This window comes from Dasypus novemcinctus, chromosome 1 (genome assembly GCF_030445035.2).
Source record: "Dasypus novemcinctus isolate mDasNov1 chromosome 1, mDasNov1.1.hap2, whole genome shotgun sequence".
Classification (NCBI taxonomy): domain Eukaryota; kingdom Metazoa; phylum Chordata; class Mammalia; order Cingulata; family Dasypodidae; genus Dasypus; species Dasypus novemcinctus.
In genome coordinates this window covers 36,647,273-36,671,343 of record NC_080673.1, presented here as the reverse complement: position 1 = coordinate 36,671,343, position 24,071 = coordinate 36,647,273, and positions in this window count along the sequence as shown.

Below are 24,071 nucleotides of genomic sequence, written 5' to 3'. Positions count from 1 at the left end.
CTGGAAAAATAACCAGCAGCCCCGGCTTGCCTAGGAATAAGGGGTATTTTATTTTCTAAACTGCTAAAACAAATACAAAACAATGGGTTGGCTTAAGCAATGAGAATTTGGGAGAAACCCAAAGCCAATCATCAGCAAGGCAGTGCTTTCTTTCCCAAGACGGACATTCTAAGGCTGTCTCCTGGCAATCCTTGATCTTTGGCTCTTATCTCACACGGCAATGCACATAGGGGCCTCCCCTGGCTTCTCTCTGCCTATAAATGACTGGTAATCTGCATTAAAGCCAACTTGGTTCAGAGGGGCCACACCTTAAATAAAGCGACATCTTGAAGAGATCTTATTTACAGCAGGTCCACATCCACCAGAGTGAGAACCAAGACCAAGAGCACATCTGAACTGGGGCACACAATTCAAGCCACCACAAAGGACAGATGACTTTCAGAGCTAAAACCAGGAGGGGAAAACTGGGGTGGTTGGTCACCTCAGGCCTGGAGTTTGAAATCAAGTTATTTCCCTAGCTTCTGAACATAAAAATGTATTCAGCCAGATAAAAGAATCACAAGATTTTGCCTGGTTTCTCTAATTCATCTTGAATATTCCCACAGGTCATGTCTACTTTCTGGGTTTATTCAACTAAGCCACACCTGGGTGCAAAATTCTCCAAGAACAAAAAGCAAAGAAATTTTCCTCACTATATAAAAAGTTGATATGAACATTTTTCTTCCCCATTCCTACACACATTCTTCACCACTCTTCTCCTTCTCTTATGTACATGGAAATTTCTAGATTATTTTTGTCTCTATATTTCAAATATAAATGGAATCCATTAAATATTTCAAATATAAATGGAATTCATTATATATGGATGATATCTTTGCTTCAACACCATTAATTTTGAATGTATTTTATACTACCAGAGCAATGGTACATTATCTGCAACTTCTAATTAACAGAACTTTTTAGTATGTGGATTTCTTGATTTAGCCGATTATGCTCATTGTCTTGGAACAATGAGCAATACTAGCACATAAAGAAATTGAAAGAAATAACCACAATAATATTTCAGATAGCTAAAACCTAATTTTGAATGCAAAGCATAATCTTCTAAAAGTGTAACGTGACTTCCTTCTCTACCTTATAATTGAATGTGCTTGATAAAGTATTTACTGACACAAAAGTATCATTTATGTTGCCTATAACATTTGGGACCTTAATACAAACCTGAACTTCACAATGGTCATTTTCTAAACTTGTTGAATTAACCTGGCAACTCCCAGATGGCAGTAAGACAAATTTTATCAAAGATTAATAGAGATCTGGTCATGGTCAAATTAGTCTCTTCATAATGGAAATGATCTATGAAAAAGCAAGCCATGTAGAAAGCGTTCTGTCTTTCTAATTTGCATTGATACTGCTTGTTATGAGGAGTTTGGATTTAATTTAAAAGTTACAATGCACATATCTTGGATGTACATCCATTTGGTTAACATTAAATTAAGCTTCGGTCATTCATTTGCACTATCCAATCTATGGGGTTGTCATTTACATTCAATGATGACAAGAAAACTATTATATGTTTTTTATTGCTTAAAACCAAAGGCTCCCCCCCTTCCCGCAGGTGCTTGTTATAACCAATAGAAATATAAATATTCAAGCTATAAAAGAAAATTCCATCAAGACATTCAATGGTTCATGTTCATAGACCACTCTAATTAGCAGTTAAAAGCAAGGGTCTTCCCTTCATCATCCTAGCAAATTTTTCCAAAACATTTCCTTATTTTGCTCATAATATTGAACACTGATGCTTTTCTGAACTTAGGGAATAATTTAAGCACAGTGTGTGGAAATAAGTTGATAGCTGCTGAAGATGTAAAATGCGAACATCTGTATTTATTTCCAGTAACTACAGTCTTTCCTTAAACTGAATGAGGAGGCAGAACATCTTGGATAGGAGATATGATTGGTTGTCAACAACTTCATGTCAAGCAACGCAAATGTCAAAGTGTGTTCTCCAAGATCTCCCTATGGAAATATCAATTTTCACTTTTAATTAAAGGGGGAAAACCCAATCCTGGCAATGAAGATATTTTGCTCAGAGAATCATACTGTTAGAAAAAAGTGGATCTTGGGAAAGTGGACTTGGCCCAGTGGTTAGGGCATCTGTCTACCACATGGGAGGTCCACGGTTCAAACCCTGGGCCTCCTTGACCTATGTGGAGTTGGCCCACGTGCAGTGCTGATGTGCATAAGGAGTGCCCTGCCATGCAGGGGTGTCCCCACATAGCGGAGCCCCACGCGCAAGGAGTGTGCCCCCTAAGGAGAGCTGAAAGAAAGTGCAGACTGCCCAGGAATGGCACATGGAGACCTGACACAACAAGATGATGCAACAAAAAGAAACACAGATTCCCATGCCTCTGACAACAACAGAAGCAGACAAAGAACACACAACAAATGGACACAGAAAACAGAGAACTGGGACGGGGAGAAAAATAAAATAAAATAAAAAGCAGTGGGTCTCTATTTGAAAAAAAAAAAGAAAAAAGTGCATCTTAACTGACATCCCCCCACATTTCTTGCTGTAATAGGGAATAAGTTATGTTAACTCTTCTGAGTACACTATCTTTATATACTTTTTAAACTAAAACCTAAGAATAAAGTCATTTTGTTTAATGTAACACTGTCACGGGTCAGTTGAGAATGACTCTAACATGAAAGGCAACAAATATGGTACAAAGGCTGAGCAGGTGGCTTCCCTGATCCACAATCCTGGAGCTCTCTGATCACTGAGTATATTCTCTGCAGTACAAGTTTCTACTGCTGCCCAAATAGTCACTAGGCAGTAAGGAAAATGGGCAGAAAAATCATCATCTTCCTTCTCAACCCGGAAAGAGCCATGTTATCGTCTGGCTCAGACTGACAGAAGGAAGATCTATGGGTATTACTTTAAATCAAATTCCAAAGTATGTGTGAAACCCCTTTGCAACCTCAGATTTGGATATAGAACTGATACCTACCTCACAGGGAAGCCATATTATCTCAATACTTCTTTGCACATTTTGTAAAATCAGAGGCATTATCTGATCTCTTTTATATGCCTATATTTATAGTAATGGCCTGTGTAGTAGACTATTTTAGGGTCACTCTGCCCCTTGGTGATTGAGGTAAAACTCTCCAGCTCCACAGCCCTTGTCAGCTAAAGGCCCTCCCCATCCTTGCTGTGACTCACTTACTTTGCTTTTTCTTTGTCTCCGCTTCTGAGGAATTGTGGACTGCTCATTCCAGCCAATTTCTTAAAGGGATGCTAAGCTTCATACTCCGTTACCTCCTGAACATCAAATCACATAAACATTTTAAAGATTAAAGGTTTCAGAAAGGAGAATCAGCACATGCTGCATGAATAGTCTTCTGTAGTCACACACCAACCCTTTCCAAAGATGGGTTTGTTGACAGAAGAGCACTTAGAACTCTCTGGGAAAGGAAGACCTCTTCTTCCACGCATCACTCACAGCATTCAACCTAATCCAGATACACTGGACTTAGGGTGAATAAAATTTTCTCTATAGTAAGATAACTAATCCATTGATAAAACTGAAATACTATGTCTTACATACAAAACTGATGTTATTATACAATAGTTTAGGTGGACCTGGCTAAACAAGGTTGTTTCTTAAAGAGAATTGCCAAGTCTTTTTTTCTATGCACTATTTGCTTTTGCCAATTTGGGGCAGGACTGAATCTGCTAAGATAGTACTGTCAGTGCAAACCAGTAGTCCCAGAAAAGCCTTCAATAAAGTATAAATAAGGGCTACAGGGCAAAGATGCAAAAGCTTCTGAAAGGTGGTACTAAGCTGAATGCCATACTTGCGACGGAATATAAGCACAAAGGTAACGTAGAACTGAATGGTACTGAGAAAGGCATTGATCTTTAGGGGGAAAGAGCCAGCCCAGTGTAGGCTAAATGTAGTTGTTACTTAAAGGCAATGCTACTATCTTTTGTTCTTATTAAAAAACGCATAAAGCATCTGATAGTTGAAGAACAAGATTGCTTTTTTGACAGAAATAGGCAAAGTTATTTAATTGAAATCATTTGTAAGTAAAATGTTAAAATGTCACAACTTATCCAAATCCTTCTGAAATCAGAGATTTTTAAAAATTAAAAACACTGACCCTAACAAATGAATCTAGAAGGAAGTTATTAGATTGATGCTGTTAAAAATCCATTCATCAGTTCTTTTTATGTTTAGACAGATGAATGGCCTGTGGATACAGGGTCTGAAAGACAGAAGAGAGTAAATGTATAGGAATGAAACCTATGTTGTGGAATTTAAGAGAAGTTCAATTATTTGAGTATAGAGAGGCCAGGACTCAGGAATGATTTTGAGAAGGAAAAATGGTTTATTGACGGCCGGCCGGACTCGGGAGCTTTCAGTTTGAATCCCGAGCCCCGAACAAGATTTTCAAACGACTTTTATACAGAGAGGAAAGGCCAAATGGTCCCTTTGTTTCAGTTCTCAATAGGCTTCAATTAGCATATATCTCTTCCACATCTTAGGTAAGCTTTTAGCAAGGACTCCAGACATTCTAGATAAGCCTTGGTTTTTGCATTTCCCCTAAATACTTAAAGTTTATAGCCCTTGCATTGTTAAACATTTCCTGGGACTGGAGCCTGCTGTCACTGTCCCTAAGGGCAGGACTGCAGCCTCTTACCGTTCCACACCCACAAGTCAAACAACTTAGTTATCTCTGAAGAGACACAGAGCCTTCCACCCATAGCCCACATCACCTACAGTTTATGTCTTTCTATTATTTGCAGAAAGCCATTTCTAGGTATATTTGTCATTTTTAATCAAAATTTTTCTTCACTAAAATCTTGTCACCTTATCTCTTTTTGCATTCCTTCCTGTTGCAATTTTTTTAAACACAAATGCTATATTTATCTAGTTTCAAAATTCTGTCAAACAGGTGAGTCCCTCTATTTTCAAATCATGAAATTTGCCATTTTGGTGTTCTAAAATGTGGAATTTCTGAAGTATCTTCATTTCAAATTTCATTTTCACTATGTTTGACTCTCTCCAGCTGCTTTCAGTACTGACTTAATATGTACGTGATTTTCTAAATCAGAGATGTCTCTCTTGAAGAGACTCTAATCCCTAATGTAACAGGCCCCAAAGAATACCACATGGTGAGATATTGTCACAGCTGTGCATACCTCAAAGGGATGCTCATAAGCACAGTGCTCTGAGCAAACAGTGAGGAAGGAAGACTCCTCTTCCCTTCCAGGGCAGAACCTATGGGTGAAGTAAGAGAAGCAGCTCCAGTTTCTTTTGCTCAAATTCCTTGACTTAGCATCACATTCTCTGGCAGAAGAAAGCATCACTGAAGATTGGTTCTAATGCTAGAAAAAATTTTTTTAGTTCTTAAATGAAAGAGAATTGAATCGTGATATTTAAATATCTCCTGTGTCTCTCTCCTTTGTCATGGCCCTCCCACACAGGGGCATGGGTTCAGCAAAATCTCAAAGAGCCAGCAGGCAATTGTCAAGTTAGCAACAGCTCTCTCTGACTCACACTGGGCGTTCTCTTTGTAAGTCTCTAATCTAATAAATGATTCAGTCTGACTCTGCTGAATTGATGAGCCCCGTGGGGTATTACAGCTCACAAGTAGACAGACTGAGGTCTTTCTAATGACAAAAAAGCTTTGAGAGAATTTTCTGGAAAAGGTTTGCTTAAAACAACTTTTCACCCACTTATCCTTACAATACTTGGAAACAAACCTATATGTCTCCTAGTTTACTGCTTATTGCTCTTTACTGAAATGTCTTGCCTGTCCTGTCCAGGACATTTTCTGAGGGCAAGAAACATGTCTCTCTTTCTCTTTATTTTATCCTCAGTACGGTGCCTAGTGCATAGCAATCAGTCTTTAGCTCTAGCACCAGCTCTAGTTTTAGGTCTAGCTCCATCTCTACTTATGCCTATACCTATAGCTATATCTCTTTCATTGAATATTTATGATTCTATTCCAGACATTGCTATGCGTCACATATACTATAGATTTTTTATTTCTGCACATTCCTGTGAAGCAGGCATTTCTCCACAGATATTATGTAACTTGTTGAAAGGCACACCTAAGCATATGTTTAGGCTATGATTCAGTTCAAATTCTCTCTGATCCTGATACTATTCCACACTGACTCCCCTATGATGAGAAATCATAAATTTACTTGTATTATATTTATAGGTAAAAGATGGCATTGCAATGATTTAATGAAAACCATGTTTTCACGTCATTTTTCTGAAAGTAATAACACTTGAAAATATAATATAAACCTGGTTATGAGTCAACATTCTCGGGGATCTCTCTCCTCACCCTTCACAGCCCAGTAAAATAACATTAAAGGAATAAAGTCATAAATGCATAAAAGAAAGGGTATTTGAAGAGTGGGGAGATGTGATAATTTACTGCATTTCTGAAAGATAGAGTATGAATAAAATAGATGAGGATGTAGCAGACTGAAACACACGCTGCCTGGTATAGCCATAAATCTGAATATGGAGAGCTCAGGAGGTCTAGTATTTTACCCCCAGCAACAATTAAACAGATTCAAGAAGATTTTTCTTTAAAGAAACTGAAAAAATTGGTTGGAGAAAACTATTGCTGCTAGGGAAGATACCAGAATCTTAGAGACAGAGGTAGCGTTTTTGAGGGACACTTGCCCAAAGGCAGTTTTACCCACCACATGCTTATTCCAGAGAAGAAACTGTTGATCAGAGACACAAAGTTTCCAAAGATTTTAGGTTCTGAAGAAAGGCAAAATTGAGGAAACACAAGAAACTACCATGGTAGTGCAACCGAAAGAAAAATTAAACATGAATTGAAAAACAAAGTAATAAAGGAAGCAAAGAAATAAGATAAATTGTACTATCTGTTGTGGGGTGGGTAGGAAAACACTGGGTAGGATTTGGGAAGAGAGTTCAAAAAACAAAGAAACCAAAATACAACCATCAGAAAGATTTAAAGAAATATCAAATTCTTACAAAAAGAAAGAGACTATGAAAGAATAGGAGAAACCAGAAAAAAAAATCATCCTCATAGTTAGTTGGTTACCTGAATTATGTGTATGTGTTGGTTTAGGGGAAAAGCTGGACAGTTCTTAATAATCATGGACAAAATTGATTTTAATATTTGAATATTAATTTTGAATGTCATTCAGGAAAGCATTTTAAAGTTTTCTGATATCCAGTGTTGTATTTGTTTTTTTTTAGAACTTAGACCAAAAGTTTTACTTTAAATATTTCCCATATGTCCTGAATCCCAATTCTTTCTACTGCTCTATGTATTCTCTGCAACTTGCTTGGCCATATTAAGAAACTGTGTTTCGTAGACACTATTGTTATTTGGCAAACATATCTCATTGACAGTAGTCATTGACATCATTCTCATATTTAACATCCTCTCTAGTTAAAAATCACCCAGCCAATCAATACTCTTTTTGACTCAAATTCTCAATAGATCTAGGGAGAATTTTTAAAAAAAATCTAATTAGATATCTTCTCTGCTTAAGTCACTTTCTTGGGTTTCTTTTTCCCCTATGGTCTGGCACTACTAATTCTCCAGGCTCCTCTCACTTCATTCTCTTTTAGTAGGCTCTAGCACCCTGGGCATATTTCAGTTATTTAAACATGCCATGCTTTGTTCTTGTTTTAGACTTTCGGCATGGCTTTCTCCAGTAAATGCTCTTCCCCATTTTCACTCCACTCCTCCATCCTGCCTGGGCCACTCTTAATTACCCTTTAAGAGTCAAAGATGAATTTCTCAGGCAGGTCTTCACTGATCCTCTGTGAGAGGTTAGATCTCAAAGTCATGTGTACTTCTTCATTTGTATATGTATAAGGGGTGTACGTACTATTGAATATCCGGCAGCTCTCATAGATGGCAATATACTGGAGGATAGTAACTCTGCCTCTCTTTTATTCAGGCTACACCTGATGTAGTGCTTGAGATATTATAAGTCATTGTAGCAGTATGATATGGTTTTGAATTCCAAAAATAGATATTGGATTATGTTTGCAATCTGGTCTGTACCTGGGTGTGATTAAGTTATGATTAGGGCTTTGATTGGGCCATGCCATTAGGGCTTTGAGTCCTCATCCACTAAGGGACCTACAGATAAAAGGCATGGCAAAGGACAGAATTCAGGGTTTTTGATGTTGGAGTTTTGATGCTGGAGTTTGATGCTGAAGCCTTAAGCTGGAGCCCTGGGAAGTAAGCTCACAGAGGAAACAGAAGCAAGCCCCAGGAAGAGATGAACTCTGAGCCCAGGTGGAAGTAAGCCCTGGGAAGAGAGGACCACTGAACCCAGAGAAAAGCAAGACACTGGAAGAGAGGAACCCAGGAATCCTGAAATCTCACAGATGTTGGCAGCCATCTTGCTCCAACACATGAAAATTGACTTTGGTGTGGGAAGTAACTTATGCTTATGGCTTGGTATCTGTAAGCTCCTACCCCAAATAAATACCCTTTATAAAAACCTGACCCGGCCCGCAGGTCAAATGAACTGGCACCTGAAAGAGTGAGTGGGAATTGGGGGACAAGAGGCGAGAGAAACGGAGACAAGACAGGATTCTGATCAAGTCTCCATTTATTGAGGGTAGAGCATCAGAATATATACTAAGAGGAGGGTATTAGCAGGGGGTGATAGGCTGATGAAGTGGCTCTTCCATATAAGGCAATAAAATGCTGTTACACCACTTGCTATAGGTTGCGAGTCTTCAATGCTGGTCATGGCTTCAACATCTTGTTGTGCAGGCATGACACTTTTTGCCTGGGGAAACTGGGGAAAGGGGAAGAAGGCAGAAGCACAGGGGTGGAGTAAGCGTACTTATGAAAACCGCCATGTTGCTGGAGACCGCAAATGCACGTAGCTCTCGGCGGCTCCCCACAGGTCCCCTGTCTTTATTATATTTTATGGAGCACCCTGAGTTCCGGGGGAACTGTGCCTGTCTTAGGTTGGGGCGTGCAAACGGTTAGGCGGATTGCCTTACCCGTCATGGAGAATGCAACAGCGGCGAAAGGCTGTGTCTCTGTCTTAGGTGGCTCTGCCTTGGAACCGATCACGCCCAGTTGCCCATCAATGGCTATCCAGTTCATCACCTCAGAACCTGACAGGGTTCATATATATTTGAGAACCGCTGCCAGCAGTCAGGGTGCTCCCATTTTGGTTATAATGTGTGGAGGCCAGAGGGAGGTGCGGTACGCACCGCGTTCTCTTACTGCGGTTTCATAATGGAGGTTTGGGGAGGTGAAAGCAAGAGGGGGAGAGAGAAACATGAGGGAGCTGTAGCAAGGATGGGCTCTTCAGTCACAAGCAGCTGGCGTTGGTGGATGTGGTGTGTGGCGTTGGCTGATACACTCTTAGGTTGTACTAAAGACTCGGAGTGCCGGCGTCACAGAAGGATTCCAGGGGGGCTGTACAGCTGCATGGGTTTTAGTGTTGGTTGCTCTCCTGCAAGAAAGCAGAGTTCATCTCAGGGAGAGTTCTCTACCCTGGATAGGTTGTTATTATCTATTTGTTTTACCAATCATTCTGGCAGCCACCTGGCTGCATCTAGTTCTTTGGAATAGACGCAAACTGGTCCTCTGCCCCATATTAGGACAGGATCGGGTCCATGCCAGGTATTATCCATTGGGTCTTTCCATAGGATGGTGGCATGGTTTGTGCTGGTATTAGGGTGCCAGAAGCGGTCAGCTGCAGAATGTCTTTTTTGATCTAAGCTTAAAAAATTTAGAATAAAGAGAGAGTGGGATAATAGATTTTTTGGGGATCCTTTGATGGGGTACCACTCCCCCTTTTTTATTTTTTCTATGATGTTTTTTAAAGACAGATGAGCTCTTTCGACTATACCTTGGCCTTGGGGGCTATATTATTTCCTGCCATATGAAACCCCAGGTAGGTATAAGGGTCTTGTAATTGTACTTTATCAGGGGCAATTTGAAGCCCGTGTGCCTTTAAGGCTGTTTTCATATCATGGTAACATGTTAGGACATCTTGTTCCTTTTTACCAGCCATTAAAATGCCATCCATGTAGTGAATAACATAAAGGTCTTTCCACATTGCCCTTACTTCTCTTATGGTGGTAGCCACAAATTTTTGACATAAGGTAGGGCTGTTTGTCATGCCTTGGGGTAAAACCTTCCAGTGATATCTCCTCATAGGTTCTTTGAAATTCACAGAGGGGAGGCTAAATGCAAAGTGTTTTTGATTGGCCGGGTGTAATGGGATAGTAAAGAAACAATCTTTTAGATCTATGACAATTTTATAATATCCAAAGGGGATGGCTACAGGGGTTGGAAGACCAGGCTGCAAGGTTCCCATAGGTATCATTGTTTTGTTTACTGCTCTTAAGTCTTGCAATAATTGCCATTTTCCAGATTTCTTTTTAATGACAAAAATAGGAGTATTCCAGGGAGAGTCACTTTCTGTAATATGTCCTGCCGCTAGCTGTTCCTGCACTAACCGCTGGGTGGCCTGTAGCTTGTCTGAGGATAAAGGCCATTGATCAACCCATACAGGTTCATCTGAAAGCCAGGTGATTTGGTGTGCATGGGGTACAGGAAGATCAATGACCCCTAGGCTAAATTTCCCAGGCCTTTTTTGTGGGTGTGTCCTGTGGCCGGTATGGGTTGAGTAATGCCTGTCTCAAGCTTTCCTAAGCCTCTTCCTGGCTTAAATCCCTGGGAAAGCATTTGAGCTGTGACTATATTGTTGGGGCTACCCATACAGAGTCCCATTTGGGCAAGTAAGTCTCATCCCCACAGATTGACAGGGAGCCCTTGGAGGACATAGGGTTGTATAGTTCCTTGATTTCCCTCCCTATCTTTCCAAGTCAAGAGCCTGGAACTTCTTTCGGGGTTTCGGGTTTGCCCAATGCCCTGTAGTTGGTTAAGGAGTGTTGGGAGCGATAAAAAGAATGTATGTCGAACTCAGCAAGAATCAGTAGCATGGCTGCCAGAGAAGAGCCAACCCTCTCAATTAAGCAAACTATAATTAGCTCCTCACAATACGTCAGGTCCCACAACATGGCAGAATCCAAATCTGCCCTGTCACTTCCTTATTCTTCCCCTTCAGGCCTTTGTTCTCCGTCTTCCCGCCACTGCCCAGATTGACAAGGCAGTGGGCAGGCGCTAGGCAGGTAAACTGAAACCCACCCTATATGTTAGTGGTGATCATAGCCAATCTCTAACTTCCACCCCCGCCTATTACCCCTCCCCTTCCCAAGAGTATATATGCTTTGTTCCCCTCAATAAAATTTGCAGCTTGATCCTCACCCTGTCCCGCTGTCATTCCTCGCGTCTCCTGTCTCATCATTCTCCACGCAAGCCACGAGCCCCAGTTCGCAGCCCCGCTGGCCGGGGCATTCACAAAGGAGGGAGAAAGGGGCCAGGTGGATGGCCAATCAGCCTTTTTTAAGATGGTAACGTCTGCCCCTGTATCTATTAGGCCTTTGAATTGTTTACCGCCAAGCCAAAGAGACATAGTAGGTTTGTGGGTGGTGATGGGGTGTACCCAGTATGCATCAGAGGAGCCGAATGCTCTGTCCCTGTGGTCACTATCAATGGCAGTGTTGTTGGTGGGTATTAGGGGGAGTATTAGTAGTTGAGCGACCCGCTGTCCAGCAGGGAAGGAAATAATGCTTTTTGGAGCAGAAGCCATAATTTTTATTTCTCCGGTGAAATCACTATCCACAACTCCAGGGGAAATGTGGAGGCCACTAATAAGGGAGCTGCCTCGCCCAATGATGAGGCCAAAAGTGCCTTTTGGTAGTGGGCCAAACACGCCTGTGGGCAGGGCTTGAACTCCCATAGGCGGTGTTAGTACTGTGTGGGAGGAGGTATGGAGGTCCAATCCTGTGCTCCCTGAGGTGGCTCTACAGAGGTCAGAATAGATTGCCGCTGGCGGGAACAAAGCTGATTGCCCCGTAAGTCTGATTGTTTGTCGGGGCCTGGGGCTGGCCCCTCCTCCTGTTTCCCTGATAAGGAGGGAGTGGGTGACCTGAAGAATCGGTTCTTGATTTGCATTCATTAGCCCAGTGTCTGCTCCTGTGGCAACGGGGGCAGGAGTTGGGAAGGGGGGGTGGCTTTTGGCTAGCAGTGGGGCTGCAACGACAATCTCTGGCTAGATGGCCAGGGTTGCCACAAGAGAAACAGGCCCTAGGTGCACGGGGCACCGGGGATGGAAGCACCTCTTTCAAGACTGCGGCGAAGGCTTGGGCCTGTTCAGAGGTGGCCTCCCTTATGGCGGCAGCTATAGCCAGGCCCTGCTGCTTTGTGGGGCCTTTGTCTGAGCAAAGCTTAATGTAGCCAGAGAGATTGTCCCTTTTTCTATAGGGCCAGATAGCTGCTTGGCAGGCTGCATTAGCATTTTCAAAGGCAAGCTGTTTTACATAGTCAGCATCAGTATTTGCATCACCAAACATTCTCTCAGCTGGGGTGCAAAGTCTACCTACGAAGTCAAGTCAGAGAATAGTTCCTCGGGGCCCTGATGGATAGAATTTAAGGAGGTAAGGGATTGTCCCTTGGTAGGCAGTCTTTTCCAGGCCTTAAGGGCTGCGTCTCGGACTTGTTCGAAAAGTCCGGCATCATAATGCAACTGACTTGAGTTCTGCTTAAAATCTCCTGCGCCGAGAAGCATGTCCTCGGTCCACTCACTCTCAGTTCTGAGATTCCGCTGTGCGGTTTCCTTGCAAAACTCACAATATTCTGACTTCCAGAGGAGATAATCTCCTGCACTGAGAGTGGAGTGGGCAAGGGTGTGCCAGTCATGGGGGGTGAGCCACCCATCAGCAATGTGTTCTAACAGAGAGAGGGTGTATGGAGCAGTAGGGCCATAGGTGGTGACCGCGGACTTAAGCTCCTTCAAGGTTTTGAAAGGGAAAGGGTTAGAGATGCGCTTAGGCTCAGGTTCAGCAGCAACCTCGCTCCCCTCACCAGCCTCATTAGAGCTCCCAGGCCTCTCAATAACAGGGAATGAAAAAAGGGGTGGTTTGCGGAAGTTGGCAGTTAGGGGATTTTTTAGAGGAGGGGTTAAGTTGAGCTGATGCTGCAGAATTGCGCATTGAGATTGTAGATCCTTTCTCTCTTTTAAAAGAGAGAGCCATAACTTTAGATCTGCACTGGGGTCTAGGCTAGCGGGGGCGGAAGCAGGGGGGTGCATATGGGGGTGGGCGGAAACAAACAGAGCATTCTTCAGCCTCAGGGTTGGAGTTATCGGAATCCCGGAATCCGTACACAGGGAATTAGGGTTTGGATTACTAATAACTCTCCTCCTATGATTAGAGCCAGCTCTTCCCTTAGAGCAAGGAGAAGGGGCACTCTCATCATCACTATTTTAATAGACACCGAGTCTGAGTTGGGAGGGGGGTGGTATTTAGCAGGACTTTTTGCCAGGGGGGATTTAGAGAGCGTCCCCAACTCTACTCCACCACCTTTCATTTATGGTCCCTTCCTGAGGAAGCCACAGACAGACTTCTCTCAAAAATCTAAAGAATTCTATTAGCTCCTTAAATTTAACCTTTATTTCTCTCGCCTTTAATGCCTCTCTGAGGCTCTTAATAAGTTCGTGCTCACTTATTGCTTGTCCCATATTCGCCGGTCACTTACCGAGGCTTCGCAACCGGGAGGCAGGTTCCCTCACGGGGTCCTCTTATTACTCTCTGATTCTCCTTTTTGATTTCTGGACGTTACACTTGGTCCGGCCGGACTTGGACTGTCTGTCGGCGTTCCTCACTGGATCCCTCGTTTTCAGGTCCCTGTGCTCGGGCGCCAATTGACCCAGCCCGCAGGTCAAACGAACTGGCACCTGAAAGAGGGAGTGGGAATTGGGGGACAAGAGGCGAGAGAAACCGAGACAAGACAGGATTCTGATCCAGTCTCCGTTTATTGAGGGTAGAGCATCAGAATATATACTAAGGGGAGGGTATTAGCAGGGGGTGATAAGCTGATGAAGCGGCTCTTCCATATAAGGCAATAAAATGCTGTTACACCACTTGCTATAGGTTGTGAGTCTTCAATGCTGGTCATGGCTTCAACATCTTGTTGCGCAGGTGCGACACTTTTGCCTGGGAAACTGGGGAAAGGGGAAGAAGAAGGCGGAAGCACAGGGGTGGAGTAGGCATGCTTATGAAAACCGCCATGTTGCTGGAGACCGCAAATGCACGTAGCTCCGGGCGGCTCCCCACAAAAACAAACCAATTTCTAGTATTTTGCATCAGCACCCCTTTGGCTGACTAATACAGTCATCAATATGTAATTGTTAAGTCTAATTATAAAGTAGACAAATTTTATTCCTGCACTTAAGGACTTTATAATAATTGAAAAGACATGAATATACAGATTCAAAAAAATTTTCAAATTATACAAGAAGAACTTTATATGCAGATATTGTGGAGATCCGAGCTGGAGGAGGATAAATGGCAACATTTTCCAGGTGAAGATAATTTTTAAGATCAGTTTTACAACGTTGAACTGGGATTGGTAGAGATGTGAATGAAGAACAAAATCATTTGCAAATCCAAAGCTGTAAAGGAGCAAGATTTCTTTCAATGATAGTGGGCACAGATAATATATTTAGAAAGGAGAAATGAGGTTGGTGGTTGTTTGTATGGGGTCAGGGATCCTTGAGGTGAGGGTTATGGTGCATTGTAAAATATGGGTTGTTAATGTAGCTTAAAGTTTAGTTATTCCTGTGTTGATTGGAAAGATGACTGCACTATAATGTTAAAAAGTAAGTAAGGACATGCAGAAAACAGATGACACAGGGCACCTAAGAGGCATAGAATTAAAAGGGGTGAAGGTAGATTGAAATTTTTCCTCCTCCATCATAGTACTATTTTCTTGTTACAGAGTATTGCTTTACTTTTGGTATTAAATCAATAGTTCCCTTTAAGAAATAGTTAATTTATAGTGTTCAGGATTCCATGTAGGATCGTCAAACACCATCCTTCCCACTTCTATCCCCTAGCTCCTTTACAAACAGATGTCTAGATTTCCATTCAGCAAAGTAAGGAGTAAAAATACTCATGCACATGGCCAACTGATTGGCTGACATAAAGACCATTTTTGTTACTGACACTGCTCTTTCCTGCTTCACTTTTAAGGGTCATAGCATCCTACCCACACTGCAGAATAGATGAGAAAAGAGCAGAGTTGAAAGGTTTAAAATGGAACGGCACTAGGGGAAAGAATCCAAGGGAGAGAAAAGTAACATTGTGACAGTAGTAAGAGTATAAATAAATAACTTCTGGCAATTTCACAATATTTTCCTAAGAAAATCGTCATTCTGTCATTTTAAATAATCTTTTCATAGCAACTGTGAACACATGCTATATCGATTACTGACTCCTACAGTATAGAATAAAGAGATACCTGGCTTCCTAAACAAGAGAGCAATATGATAAAATAATATTGACAGAAGATGCGAATGAGCTGGTAACATTTGTGATAAGTAGTTGAAATAACTTGGATATAAATAAATAGGACTCGGACAAGAATGATTTTGGGATAAATATTATACTAAAGATATTGTTCAGCCTTAACATCATCACATTGCTAGAAATAAGATAAAATTTTCTTATGCTACTCTTTTACCCCTAAAGTTTGTCTAATACTTCTTAACTGAGTAACAGTATTTAAATTTCTCTCTCTTAAAATTTGTCTTGAGTAACCCATTCAAGTTTTTGTGAAAAAATGATTGCATCTTATCAAAATTCTCTGTGTTGATTACTAGAAGGCAAGCTAAAAAGTGTAGAATGGGACTTTATAACATAGTGAAACCTCATGTAAAATAGGAATATGGGTTTACAAAATATAGATACAGATAAACTACAGAGAAGGAAACAGAATAACAGGTATGTTTGGGAGGAGAAGCATAGAGAGATTGAGAGGTGATGAATTTTGTTTGTTTGGTTTTTGTTTTTCATTATTATTATTATTGGAATAATGAAAATGTTGTAAATATGACTGAAGTGATGAATGCACAGTTATGTGATTATACTGAATACCATTGATTGCACACTTTGGATGAACTCATGCTTTAGTAATATGTATCAGTATAATGATTTGTTATAAAAAATAGATGCTAGGTAGATACATAGATAGAATAATAAGGCAAATGTGCCAAAATGTTAAAAGTTGGTGGATCTGGGTATCTGAGTGGAGGGTATGTTGGAATTCTCTATCTGGGTTTTGTTTTTGTAACTGTCCTTTAAGTTTGAAATTATTTCAAAATAAAAAGTTAAAAAAAAACCTCTCTAAACTGGATAGACATTTGTGGATTCTTGGATGCTTTTCTGTGCTTTTGAATCTCTTGGTTTTCCATTAAGAAAACTCTCCTAAAAAGAGATCACCTTGCATTTTTGGTGAAATTACAGCCAGTATTTTTATTTAACATTAATAATATTTACTTTTAAATTTGAAGACTTTCATGCTTTGCAATATATCATTTCCCCTTTGGGTACTAATTTTCTTTTATTGCATTTTTGCACTAAGTGAAAATTTGAGAATAAAAGAAATGCACTGAGGCTAAGAGTTGGCTGCCTTATTTTGCCTCATAGTATACTCTTCTCCCCCTCCCCCTTTTAGTATGGCAGACAGAGTTTTGAAATAAGGCTTTCCAAAGGAAATTCCGACAGAGGGTTAACTGAAATGTCTTTGTGAATTGATTAAAATTGGCTTATTCATTGGGACAAATCAGTTTGAAGAGCATTCAGAACAGCTGTCTCTAGACTGAGCATTGACTCCGTTCCTTCTACTCTTCCAGATGGGTACAACTAATCGAGTGGCTACTATGTATGAAGATTGACTCTATTCTTCAACAATCATGTTGTGAAAGAGATCATCATCGTGTTTTTATGTGGTAAATGTTCTTTCTTTTATCGTTTGCATATAAGTTGTTTTTAGAGCATTCTTAACAGTGAACTATCTTCTTATGAATAATTCCAGCAATGAGGCATTTTGTTTCATTATTAGACTTTCTCATTTTTAGAAAAAAATCTCTTTTAAGGTCAAAATCCTCTACCATCCACAACAACTGATTCTGGTTCTCTTATGTTGAGAAACTCAAGTCAGATATTTGAAGCCAGCTGTCATAGATTTAGTTTTCTTTCTTTCTGATCCAAACAATACTAGTTCGTCTAAATGACTTTGACAAAACAATTCAGATCTCATAATAAACTTTAAGTAATAGTCATAAAATATTAAGGTGTAACTGGATGACAAATATATACCATATTTTTCACTATTTTCTTATCTCATAGTACATTTTCCCTCTGAGGCAGAATATGACTTCAGAATTCTCAGCACAGAATCCCAGGCAGCCAATTGTGCATGTAAATTGAATTTATTCACAATATTTGATAGTTTAAATGTCTCATTTTTAATAACAAAATTTCTAATAAACTTCAAAGATTATTAGTAAATTACCTTGCCCATGGAGAAAGTTATGACAGACACCAGATTCATTATCTACTTCTTTTCCAATTATATTCCAGTATTCAGGCACCTTGTTCAAATCAGTCCTATATTTGGTAATATGTTTTTTACATCATTGTTTGTGATATATAAAAATAAACCTGGGAATAACCTAAATGTTAGTAAAGAAATAAATGGTTGAGTACATTATTGTATTAATTCTATTTTTATAAGTAATTAGATATAGATTTACATAAATTGATTTAGAAAGAAAAAACAACAAATGGAAACAGAAAGATCCAGAAAAATGTATAAAGTATGATCTAATTTTTGTTAAAAGGAAAGAAAATAATTGTTGATATGTTTATTTAGGTTTATGTATATCCTGGCAATATTGTTTATCTCAAGACTGGATAGGTGAGAGAGGGATATTCTGTTAGTGTGATGGATTTCACTTACAAATAACAGAAGCAAAATGCAAACAAATTAATAAAAGAAGAAGGGACTGTATTGCCTCATGGAACTAAATTTATTCAAGTCAAGGCTAGATTTAAGCATGGATGAGTAATTATTATCATTTTGTCTTTCTTATCCAGTTTCTCCACTTTGCCTCTCCACAGTGTTATCCTCATCTTCACTCTCTGTGGGGAGGTTTTCTCACTGATCACAAGATGAGGCCACGAGAAACTCCAGGGGAACATGGTTACAGTCCACAGTCCTAGTGGAAGTGCGAAGTTGTTTCCTGTTGCTCAGGCAGAAATATCCTGAGGGGATTTGTTCTTGCAGATGCTGAGATGATGTTGTATACTGAGGGGCTTCTAGAAATTTTCCCATTTTTCCCATTTTCCTTTGCCTGTTATGATATGAATTCATTTCTGTCACTATGACTTCCGGTGTATGGTCCTAGGAGGCTCTGACATTCTACTCCAAGAGAGAATTTCTATGTATTTAATAAAGATATATATATATCTATCTGTATTTATATTTATATATTGATAATTATCCATGCTTGCTATTTTTTTAGTGTTTTCCTAGTGAAAAGAAAGGGAACACACTGGCTTTTAAGTGTTTTGAATGAGAAAAGGAAGTGCCCATTGTCTGGCTTATAGAAGGGTCCATCTTGGAATCATCTGTCAGAGCTAAGCTAGTGTGATAAGAATCTCTCTTTGTATCTATTCCTCCTTGGGTGGTTCTTTCCTTCTCAAATTATTAGAAACAAACAAACAACAACAACAACAAAAAACTCACTAGCAGAGGAGAGAGGAAACCCTGTAGGCAATATTCATAATTATGTAATATTATCTCTGATAGGCAATAATATAATTTGATTAAAAATCATTTTGACATATTCTATTTCTGTTTCATAATATTCTATCTTTACTGCTTTAGAAAAGAATTAGATATGAATTCCTTTTTCTAGCATTATGAAACGCTTTTAAAATGATGAATAATACCCTTAAATATTTAAAAATAATTGGATATGCTTGAAAGCAAGAGTCTCAAAAGGATGGGTAAATGGAAATCAAGAGAAGTGAAAACTGAAGTTTACATGTACTCAGGGAAATCTGTGCTTCCTTTTATGAGGAACTCACTTTAAATTTACTACAAAATATCACCATACAAAATACCTAAGTAACATGCGTTCACAATAAAAAATCACAAACACATGGCAAAAAAGAAGCAGCTGTGTGAGAGTGAGTTCAGATGATAAAACAAAATATAGCATCAGAGCACATACCTGAGACTATCTTGCATGAGAAGAGGAGTAGGAAGCAAATGATTAATTTAGTCTTCTATGAGACGGAAATAGATTTAAAAAAAACTGTGCACCTAATAAACACTATTAATATTTTGAGTATAGCAGAGAGCTGTGTAGAATGACAGCGTCCCATCCAACTGAGAGGGATAAGTTAGACCAAAGAAAGACTTGGGCAAGTCTAGCTTGATGTGAGCAAAAGGGCATTTAATAGGGGGCTTAAGTGGGGAAATTCTTCCCATGGTGGTAAAGCTAGACATCTTCATGTCCTAAATCCTCTTTGTGTTGCCGGGTGGAGAGTGTGGCACTTCCCAAGATTGAGTCTGCACTTGCCACAAAGTAAGAGAGGTCTTTTATACTACACGCCTACATGCAGATGAGGAGGGCATGAGAGGGGGAAACATGATTCAAAAGTGCAGTGCTGATAGCCAGGCCCTGAGCCTCAACAGACTTCAGCTCCTGCACTCTGGTTTATTTGACTTACCCCACTCAGCTAACATGGAATTGAAGAATGTCAACCACCACACCATGGAGCCTAGAGTGCCTACAAATGAAAGCAGGAGGATTGCATCTAGCATCCATGTGGAATCTAAGCCCCCTCTTGACATAGATGTGGAATGGACACAACCAATCCAAGGTCCACAGGAAGGAGGAATACAGTAAGGATTAGAGTGGACTTACTGATATTCTATTCATGAACTATTGTGGTTAGTAATTGAGAAAATGTGGCATTGGTGTGGAAAAAGTGGCCATGGTTGCTGCTGGGAGCAGGGAATGGGAAGAAGAGATGAGATGTGGAGGCATTTTCTGGACTTGGAGTTGTCCTGGGTGGTGCTGTAGGGACAATTACCGGACATAGTAGATCCTCCCATGGCCCACTGGATGGAATGTGGTAGAGTATGCGCTATGATGTGGACCATTGACTATGAGATGCAGAGATGCCCAGAGATGTACTCACCAAATGCAATGGATGTGTCATGATGATGGGGGAGAATGTTGCTGTGGGGGGAGTGGTGGGGTGGGGGCAGGTGGAGGTGAATGGGGTACCTCATATTTTTTGAATGTAATATTTTTTAAAAAATGAAAAAAGAAAAAGTGCAGTGCTCAAGACAGATAATCAAGGAACTGACATTCACAGTGTTTCCCAGCAGGGTAGAAGTTACACTTTCACAGTAACCACATAAAATGATAAAACGAGCATCTTCATTATTTTGTCAGGAAGGCTGAAGTTACATCTTTTTATTGTGATGAAGGTGCTCAAACAGTTCACAGAATAGATTATTCTTAGAGTTTCCTGGGAGAGCAGTCTAAGCAGACTTATCAGCCCTGAGCTCACAAACAGGTATGCCTCAAAGCTTGGTGTGTAACTATTAAGAAATGAAATGCTGATGATAAGGGGATAGAACTGGAAGGGCTGGGGGGGAAATGCAAAGCCATATATGATACATTCCACCTATCCCACAACTCTTACAATCTTTCCACCACCTCTTCTCTGTAAAGCCTTGTGCTTGGAACAGGGTTTTACAAACAGTGGGTGTTGTACTATTAAGTCCCCAGCTACAATATAAACTACAGCAAGACAAGCAAATGATCATTAAAGTGAGTCTATCAAACAACAAAGGGTAACGTCAATCTGAGGGTAGGTTTGAGAGCAAGGAAGGAAAAGAGTCCCCTGAGCTAAGGGCTTTCTTATGATAGGTAGACTTTTGTAAATGATGCAAAGCGTTGGTAACATTAACACATTCACCAGGTATATAGGTACAGCAAGAAGTGCTGATTATGGCACAAGTACCCCACCCCCCAAGGCATTAAGTGTATCCAAGGTCCTTGATTTTGTAATACCACTTTTCTCATTTGAGTTGTTTCTTTGTTCAAGAGGCTTACACTATGTTTAGTGTCACTAAGATCTTGAGCAGTGAAGTTAGTCAGGGTTGTTACTTGTGTTGAAGCAACCAAAGCTCCAGCACCAGGAAGGAAAATGCTAAGCAGCCACTCCCACCTTGCTAGAGAGACTTGACTTTAATGCCAAAACAGTTTTGTAGAGCTGCGAGGTTTTGGGGAGTGTTGGGCAAAATTTTGTGTGCTTCCTGGTAGGAAAGGATACCCTAATGTACATCTTCCTGTCTGATTATAGGTAGATATGGCCAAAGTGTGTTCCACATAACCAACTTGGAACTGAAGGGGGTATATAAGCTCTAGTGCATAGGGATGCATTTTGACATGCAGTCCATTCAGTCTGCCAGACAATGATGACTTGATCGCACACTTGTGATGTCCCTACTATGTTGATTCATTGATCAGAGGCATTGTTTCTTTCAAGACAAAAGGTTGCTTGTGTGTTTAGGACACATGTTCTGCCACCATCCAGGTGAACCCATCACAAACTGATATGAGGAATGGGCAGGTTTTGTTGACATGTTCTCTGGCAATAGAAGAGACAAAGTAAACAGAAGCAGAATAACTATAGGGGTTTGTAGGTTCTAGGAGTTGTCAACTAGACAGACAATGTAGCAGTTTGATATGGTTCATTAATTCCAAAAGGAGATACTGGATTATGTTTGTAAGCTGGTCTGTACCTGGGCATGATTGAGTTACGATTAAGGCTTTGATTGGGTCACGTTAGTAGGATGTTGAGGCCCCACCTACCAAGATAAAAGACATGGCAAAGGACAGAGTTGGGGTTTTTGATGCTGGAGTCCTGAGCTGGAGCCCCTGGAAGTAAACACACAGAGGAGCTTGGTTGAAAGAAAGAGAGAAGACTCCAGGAAGGAAACAAGCAATTTGCCTCATAGTCTATAGCTGACCTTGTGGAGAAAATAGAGCAGCCAAGTCCAGGGAAAAATGAACTCTGGGAAGAGAGGAACAAAGGAAGCCTGAACCCTGGCAGACATCGGCAGCCATCTTGCCCCAGCATGTGGCAGTGGACTTTAGTGAAGTAACTTCTACTTCATGGCCTGGTAACTGTAAGCTTCTACCCCAAATAAAAACCCTTTATTGAAACCAACCAATTTCTGGTATTTTGCATCAGTACCCCTTTGATAGACTAATACAGACAGCTATGAATAATAGTCATTAATTAATTACTCCAATTAGTCCAGGATGAGGGAAGGATGTTCCAAGGAAAACTGGAGCTATTGGAGGCTAGCACATATCCTCATACCCAACAGTCTGTTTGGTTGTGTGCAGCTGTCACCATGGCAGCCAAGTTGAGGAAGACATTGAATGAACTCATGTGAAGCTAGCAGATTAGCCTAAGGATGTAAACATAAGTATTTAGCGGTACCAGAGAGGGAGATCTTCTCAAGTAAGCAAAATGATAGGTGAAGTTTCTCCCATAGCTCCTAAGACCTGGGCTGCCAATGGGCAAGCTACAGGTTCACAGTCCCATTCATGTTGTCCTCCGTGGAAGAAGGCCATATGCCAATTGTGTTTGTTTAGGTTCTACTCACATTGCTCTGGCAATTTTTGCTCCACTCGATAAATCCTTCTCATAGTTCCCGTACTGCAGCACTGTTGGTCCTCGAGAACAGAGAAACAGGTTCCAGTATTCTATCCACCTGTACACAGGCCCCTTCGGCACTATGAAACAGAGCCAGTATGTAGGCAATGTCCACAGATCTAGGGATATTGTGTCATGTTGGCTGGCAGAGCCACAGGAATACGAAGCAGCAGTGTATTTCCATCCACTTCAGGAGCATGACCAGGCGATGTGGAAGATACCTTTATTGTTTTAGGGGTTGTAGTGAACCTTCCAGCCAATAACTCAAATGGAGAGACACCAAGCATGGCATTTGGGGCCTGGTTTAAATGCACAAGGGAGTCCGACAACACTTAAATCTATCCCCTTCTTGTATGGCTTTATGGATATGTCCACTGCTGTGAGACAGTGTTCGTGGCTGAAGCCAAAAATAGGCCTCACGATCTTGTTTGATATGAACCAGATTAGAATGCTTTATGGGCATACCTAATGCCTTAGCCATATGCCACACTATGGCAGCCCCTGGATGGTCATTCTTTTTGTGTAGCCCAAAACTGTTTCTTCCATGGGGCTGGGGCAAACCCTGCTGATATATAGGCCAGAGTATATGCTTCTAGATTCCTAGGCAGAGTGGTTTTTTCTGTGACATATAAAATTTTAAAATGAGCCAAAACCATGATTAAAAACATTATACTGTTATTTAATATTATGCAGAAAATATTGACAAATCTCTAGGAAGTTTTACAATATTTAAAAATTTATGTGCACATTTTACCCTACAACTTTTGTTAACAGATAGTTAGAAAATCTCTTTTAATTTTTATACACTTTCTACACTTCCCATATAACTTATAACATACCAAATGAAAACTATTTTTATCACTTCATTTTTTATAAGGTGAAAGAATGAATCTTTTGCAATAGTTTGAAATAAAAGTATCATTTTTAGGGTTTGACTTTGAGAAAGCAAAATGATAAAAGTTGTTAGGTCTGAACATTATGTTCCTTTAAAAGTCAGAAGACTTGTTTTTCCTAAACAACCAAGGACATGATAAAGTTAGCATAAAGTACAAGAAGCTATTTTTTTAAAAAAAGTCTTTCTTCTTTATATACTGATTATTCAGGAGACAAACTCTTTACAAACTTTTACTAAAACACATTAATAATTTAAGAAACTTTGTCACTTTAACAGAGAAAGAACCAAATTTAGTTTTCCGTCAGTATACTATTTGGTACTTAGGCTTTTAAATTTTATAGACAGACTCATTAAATCTTACCCAAATTTGACCACAAAAATTCCTTTTCAGTGAGTCTCCTACACTTTCTGTATTCATTTACGTTTTTCCCCACATTTTCCTCTCTCTTTATAACCAG